The sequence below is a fragment of the Tachysurus vachellii genome, chromosome 2 (genome assembly GCF_030014155.1).
Source record: "Tachysurus vachellii isolate PV-2020 chromosome 2, HZAU_Pvac_v1, whole genome shotgun sequence".
Taxonomy (NCBI): domain Eukaryota; kingdom Metazoa; phylum Chordata; class Actinopteri; order Siluriformes; family Bagridae; genus Tachysurus; species Tachysurus vachellii.
Window position 1 is genome coordinate 40,658,461 of NC_083461.1, and position 7,500 is coordinate 40,665,960.

Consider the following 7,500-nt stretch of genomic DNA (forward strand, 5'->3'; position numbering starts at 1 on the left):
TCATCCAAGAATCTGGGCAGAAGATAGAGGTTTAGCTGAGAGAACAAAAATAAAACTGAAATACAATACTGAAAAAAGAGAAAGTCTTCTAACACCACATGTCTATAACAAGGGCTTTACAACCACATCTGCACACACACACACACACACACACACACACACACACACATACACACACAGCTGGTGGTGTCCATCTTATAGGTGTGTATATCATTGCTCAAGTTTATGAACACACAATTTCTTGTTCATACTGTATATATATCTATAGTACAAAGCTGAAAGATAAACAAAACAAATAAATGCTTAATAAATGTTTATGACCTCATCTTATGACCATAATATTCTGTTTTGTCCTAGAAATTCTTTCTGTTCTGTTTTCATAAACTTTTTCATCCATCCAGACCATTTTCAACCCTGTAATGTGTGTGTGTGTGTGTGTGTGTGTGTGGTTATCAGAGCTCAGTAGTTGCAGGGTCAGTGTGAAGGTTGTGTAATACAGTGACGCGCCTCTAGGTGGTGCTCTGAGGGTTAGAAGCACCTCATTACGTCATATAATCCCAAAAAAACTGCACCAACGATCGTCTTCTAAACTTCTGCAGTCTACAATCAGGATGTTGCGACTTTCTGTCTGTAAATAAACTACTGAGAATTAACACAGAATATAACACACAGTCCACTGAATGTGATATATCTACGGAGATCGAACACACATACACACACACACACACACACACACACACACACACACACTCACACACACACTCTCACACACATGCACACACACACACACACACAAACACACACACACACACAAACACACACACACACACAAACACACACACACACTTTTACTTTTTAATATTTTAAACACCATAAGACTGCTGCATGATTATAATGATAATGATGATGATGATGATGTCCTACCTTCAGCCCCAGTGTTTCTCTTCTCACAGTGAAATAAACCCCTTTCACTGTTCGGTCTATAATTCACTCTGTAACACTGAGAATGAATCTCTCTCTCTCTCTCTCTCTTTCTCTCTCTCTCTCTCTCTTTCTCTTTCTCTCTCTCTCTGTCTCTCTCTCTCTCTCTCTCTCTCTCTCTCTCTCTCTCTCTCTCTCTCTCTCTCTCTCTCTCTCTCTCCATGTGGAGAGGCGACTAATTGGGGTTTTCCTTTGTACATCAAAAATGTTTACTTCTGTTATTTCGGTTATCTTTGGTTTAAAAGTTTAATTCAGAGAGTAAAAGTTTTTTGCTCCAGCGTCAGGATGGCGTCTCTCCCTGAGGGGGGACCACGACCTGTATCGCTGTGTCACGGTGTTAGGTGTTAGGTTATAACGATGAAATTAAACGGGGACTCGTGAGATATGGCAGCGGTAATAAAACGGTCCCACTGGGATGTAAAAACATGTCGTCATTTAGGAGGCAGGTTTTTATGTTTCTGAGCGAACCAGAGCTGGACGTGTCGTTTATGGTGTGGCACGAGGGGAAAGCGAACATGGTGTACGGGAACACCAGCAGTATGACCAGAAGACCCAGGTTAGAGAGGAGACTGCCGGTGATGCTGGTGTTACTGAGCCTGTGGTTGCTGCTGGTTCTGTTGGTGCTGCAGGACCCAGTTCTTCAGCTGGACCAGTTGATACTGAGGGACCGAGTGTTACTGCTGTTGTTGGAATGAACAATAATGAGGTCAACTTTGAGGAACTTCAGGTTACAGGAGAGAAAGACATTAATAATACTGATCTGATTAACAATGTTGTTCCCCATCAGAATAAGGATGATGGAGAAACGGTTGACTCCAGGGCTAATAATGATGTGGCAGACATGACTGTAAACAAGGTGATTACTGATGATGGTGATGATGATGATGATGATGATGATGATGATGATGAGGATGATGATGATGATGATGATGAGGATGATGAGGATGATGAGGATGATGATGATGATGATGAGGATAAAGTAACAGAAAACTCTAATGTAGACGTAGACAGTGTGGAACATCGTGGTGTGTCACATTGTGTTGAAATGAGCACTGATACAGAGATGAGACATGACGATACACTGGACATACAGCAGATGACACGTTTACTCTACAAGAAATAAACGGGTTCTTAGATCTAACCTTCAGCAACATTGTAGAAGTGAAGGACTTTTTCCCCAGATATGTCTTAATGTTACAAAAAACAGTTAGTTATGAAGCTTTGGGTAAAAAAAAAGGTTTCAGTTAAATAAAATATTGGTGAAGTTGAGAAAGGACAAAGCTAATGTTTCAAAAAATAACCTGGCTAAAGCACACAGGGTGTCTTCTGTCCTTTATCTTTATCTGTTTCTATCCTTTCTTTTCTTCTGGTGGGAGGGAAAATCTGTTTTAAGCCATGGAACAAATACTAGTGCAGGTTTCGCCATTTTATTCTCTAAAAACATAAATGTTAACATCTTACTAATGGAAGAAATTGTCAAAGGATGAATAATATGAATGAAAATAGAATTTAGAGGAATTGATTTTGTAAAAGTTAAATGTTTATGCACCAAACTGTGGGTCTGAGCGGGTGGAAGTCTTTATGAAGCTGAAACAACATCTTTAGAACTTTGATGATGGTGACTGTCTAAGTATTGGATGGGATTGGAACTGCACCCCTACTGTTACAGTCGACAGGAATGTGGAGGAGCCTCACAGTGTGTCAGGTAAAGTTCTGTGGAATATTATTAATGAGTTTGATTTGATAGATTTATGGAGAAGTAGGAACACAGACATTAAACAGGGCAGATTTTACTTGGGTAAGGTGTGAAATAATAAAGTGATGAGTTCCTTAATTTCACCCAATAGTCTGTCAGAACATCAGTTAGTCACATTGGATTTGAACCTAAAAGAGATCTTAAAACCTAGTTAGTGACACTTTAATGTTAAACTGTTACAGGATGCTTTGTGTTGGGAAAATCTGGGGCATTTGGGAGCTAAAGAAAGACTCATTAGAAAGTCTTGGTCAGTGGGGGGGTGTGGGGGGAAAACTACAGTTCACATCAGTGTTAAAGGCAACGATGAAAGATCTGGAAGGAGACGTCCAACATCTAGAAAGTGTTATTTTATACAATAATGGAACTGAACAAAATGACCTCCATCCATCCATCCATCCATCTTCTACCGCTTATCCGGGGCCGGGTCGCGGGGGGCAGCAGTCTGAGCAGGGACACCCAGACTTCCCTCTCCCAAGACACTTCCTCCAGCTCCTCCAGGGGAATACCGAGGCGTTCCCAGGCCAGCCGAGAGACATAGTCCCTCCAGCATGTCCTAGGTCTTCCCCGGGGCCTCCTAGGTCTTCCCCGGTTGGACATGCCCGGAACACCTCCCCAGGGAGGCGTCCAGGAGGCATCCGGAACAGATGCCCGAGCCACCTTAGCTGACCACTCTCGATGTGGAGGAGCAACGGCTATACTCTGAGCTCCTCCCGAGTGACCGAGCTCCTCACCCTATCTCTAAGGGAGCGCCCAGCCACCCTGCGGAGGAAACTCATTTCGGCCGCCTGTATCCGGGATCTTGTCCTTTCGGTCATGACCCAAAGCTCATGACCATAGGTGAGGGTAGGAACGTAGATTGACTGGTAAATAGAGAGCTTCGCCTTGCGGCTCAGCTCTTTCTTCACCACAACAGACCGGTATATCGACCGCATCACTGCAGAAGATACACCGATCTGCCTGTCGATCTCCCGCTCCATCCTTCCCTCACTCGTGAACAAGACCCCAAGATACTTAAACTCCTCCACTTGAGGCAGGGGCTTTCCACCAACCCGAAGGGGGCAAGCCACCCTTTTCCGGCTGAGAACCATGGCCTCGGACTTGGAGGTGCTGATTCTCATCCCCGCCGCTTCACACTCAGCTGCAAACTGTCCCAGTGCACTCTGAAGGTCCTGATTTGAAGAAGCCAACAGGACAACATCATCTGCAAAAGCAGAGACGAAATCCCGTTGTCCCCAAACCGGACTCCCTCCGGCCCCCGACTGCACCTAGAAATCCTGTCCATATAAATAATGAACAGGACCAGTGACAAAGGGCAGCCCTGCCGGAGTCCAACATGCACCTTAGCAGAGGGCCCTGGACCCCATACTCCCAGAGCACCCCCCACAGATCACCACGAGGGACACAGTCGAATGCCTTCTCCAGATCCACAAAGCACATGTGGACTGGTTGGGCAAACTCCCATGAACCCTCCAGCAACCTGGTGAGGGTATAGAGATGGTCCAGTGTTCCACGACCGGGACGAAACCCGCATTGTTCCTCCTGAATCCGAGGTTCGACTATCGGCTGGATTCTCCTCTCCAGTACCCTGGCATAGACTTTTCCGGGGAGGCTGAGGAGTGTGATTCCCATGTAGTTGGAACACACCCTCCGGTCCCCCTTCTTAAACAGAGGGACCACCACCCCAGTCTGCCAGTCCAGAGACACTGTCCCCAGCCGCCACGCGATGTTGCAGAGGCGTGTCAACCAAGACAGCCCCACAACATCCAAAGACTTGAGGTACTCAGGGCGGATCTCATCCACCCCCAGTGCCTTGCCACTGAGGAGCTTCTCAACCACCTCAGTGACCTCAGATTGGGGGATCGACGAGTCCTCAACTGAGCCCTCTGCCTCTGCTTCCTCAGTGGAAGACATGTCGGTGGGGTTGAGGAGATCCTCGAAGTACTCCTTCCACTGTCCGAGAATGTCCCCAGTCGAAGTCAGCAGATTCCCACTGAGAATCTGCACAAATTTAGCACAAATAACAGTGAGAGACCTCTCCCCAACCCGAAGGCGCAGGGAAACGACCCTCTCGTTCACTGGGGTAAACTCCAACACATGGCTGCTGAGCTGGGGGGCTATGAGCAAGCCCACACCAGCCCGCCGCCTCTCACCGCAGGCAACTCCAGAGTAGTAGAGGGCCCAGCCTCTCTCAAGGAGTTGGGTTCCAGAGCCCAAGCTGTGCGTGGAGGCGAGCCCAACTATATCTAGTTGGTATCTCTCAACCTCCCGCACCAGCTCAGGCTCCTTCCCCCCAGCGAGGTGACATTCCATGTCCCTAGAGCCAGATTCCTTGTCCAGGGATTGGGTCACCGAGGCTCCCGCATTTGACTGCCACCCAATCCACAATGCACCAGCCCCTTTACGGTTTCTCCTGCAGGTGGTGGGCCCACAGGAGATCGGCCCCTCGTCACTCCTTCGGGCTAAGCCCGGCCGGGTCCCGTGGGGTAAGACCCGGCCACCAGGCGCTCGCATGCGAGCCCCAACCCCGGGCCTGGCTCCAGGGTGGGGCCCCGGTTGCGCCATACCGGGCGACGTCACGGACCTTGTTTTAACTTTCTTCATAAAGGGTTTTGAACCGCTCTTTGTCTGGCCTGTCACCCAGGACCTGTTTGCCTTGGGAGACCCTACCAGGGGCAGAAAGCCCCAGACAACATAGCTCCTAGGATCATTCAGGCACTCAAACCCCTCCACCACAATAAGGTGGCGGTTCAAGGAGGGGACAAAATGACCTTTAGAACAAAAAGAAGAAGGAACTTGACTCGCTTACACAAGAGTGTGTAAAAGGAGCATTAATACGGACAAGACTCTGCTGTCAGACACATGGATTCTCACCTCTTACTTTTTAACCATGAGTGTAAAAGTGGACAGGAAAACAAATGCAGTATCTTTGTTGTCCTGATTAAAGTGTAACAACCGATCCTGTAGAAATAAGGAAGCTGGCAGCAGGATTCTATAGAGACTTATACAGTGCTACAGAATGTTGTGACTCAAAGTGCCTCTGACTTACTTCAAGAACTGCCTCAGTTAGAGGATGAGCAGCGGCGATCACCGGACAACCCAATCACATTCCAACAGCTTCCAGAGGCAATGCAGCAGCTAACTATCGGCTGTTCCCTAAGCGGCAGTAGACAAGGTTGTCCTCTCTCTGGTCCTGCTAATTCTACAGTCCTGCTATCGACCCCTTGTTGTGCAGGTTAAAGTGGGACCTCAGTGGAGCCATGATGGCAGGCAGAGACACTAGGGTTAGAGTGTCTTTAGCAGCTGATGACATTACAACTTTTATTACAGGACAAAATGATGTAAAAGCTTTAACAAAAGCCATCGAGCAGCACGAGAAAGCTGAATCTTCAAAGGTGGACTGGGAAAAAGTGAAGGGCTTGTCATTGGTCAATGGGAGGGAACAGGACCCCAAAAACTGCCAGGTGGCTTCATATGGAGAAGGGATGGAATGAACATTTTAGGTCTGTTTTAGGGAACAGAGAGTTTCAGAAAAGAACTTTTGAGGGAATGCTGGAAAAGGTGTCTAATTAGCCTGATTGTCTAAATGGAAATGGTTATTACTGCAATTGTCTTACAGGGGAAGAGTTGTGGTTATAAACAACCTGGCTGCTTCTACCCTGTGGCATAGAGTTATAGTCATGGAGCCACCTGAGGAACTGCAGGATTCAAAGGACGATCATGGACTTCTTTTGGTGCAGAGAGCACTGGATTTGTGCAGCAGGACTCTATCTTCCTGTCCAGGAAGATGGACAAGGCTTGGTGTTTGTGAGGTGCCGTATTCCTGCCTTCAGAATACAAACAGTTCAGGGATTAATGTACAGTAAAGACTTGGCTTGGACTCAAACCACAAGAGTGGTCCTGCAAAGACAGGTGGCTTTGGCTTGGACAGACATCTCCTCAAACAGGGTGTGTGTGTGTGTGTCTGTCTGAGCTTACACCCTTTTATCAATCAATGCTACATGCATGGAGAACTGTTTTTACTGTACAGAGAGAGCTCCATGATCCAGAACACTGGGCTTTAGAGGAACCACTTCTCCTCAACCCAATGATCCAGACCAGACTTCTGTCTTCTACGAGTATCCGTGCACGGTGTAGTAAAGCTGAATCACCTCCTGGATTAGGGACGGGTGGAGATCTGAGGAGGCCCTTAAAGAGGTGACAGGCTTGGGGTCATCACGGCTCACATCAAAGCTGGTGGAAGAAATTCTGACTGTACTACCAAGTGTTTACAGGGAAGACATTGGAAGGGGACATTTGCTGGACATGAGAAGCGAGAAGGAGTTTCTGAGAATCAGTCTCTCTTGTGATAAATGATGAGCAAGAAGGTGAAGTTCAATCCTGTCCTTCAACACCCCTCAGCTTGGGTATGCAGAGTCTGCAACCAAGAAGGAAATATACCTCACCACAGTTAAGGTGACACATCAGGACTCACTTAGAAGCCAAAAAGCTTCCAGGTGGACAGGACAGACGTCCTTGTGAGGGACAGGTGGAGGTCCCTGTATAAACCTCCTGTAGAAAGCGGACAGCTGACCTGCAGTGGAGGATTATTCATGGGGCAATAACTACAGACAGACATGTGGCACACCTGAGTACAGCAGTGGGTGGAGCTGTAGGATTTGTGGAACTACAGAAGATTTAGAGCATTTGTTTTTAAGATGTAGAAGACTGGAGGGTTTAAAAACTTCTTACCAGCTTGTTTCAGGCACTTGAGGAACCTTTCTCTG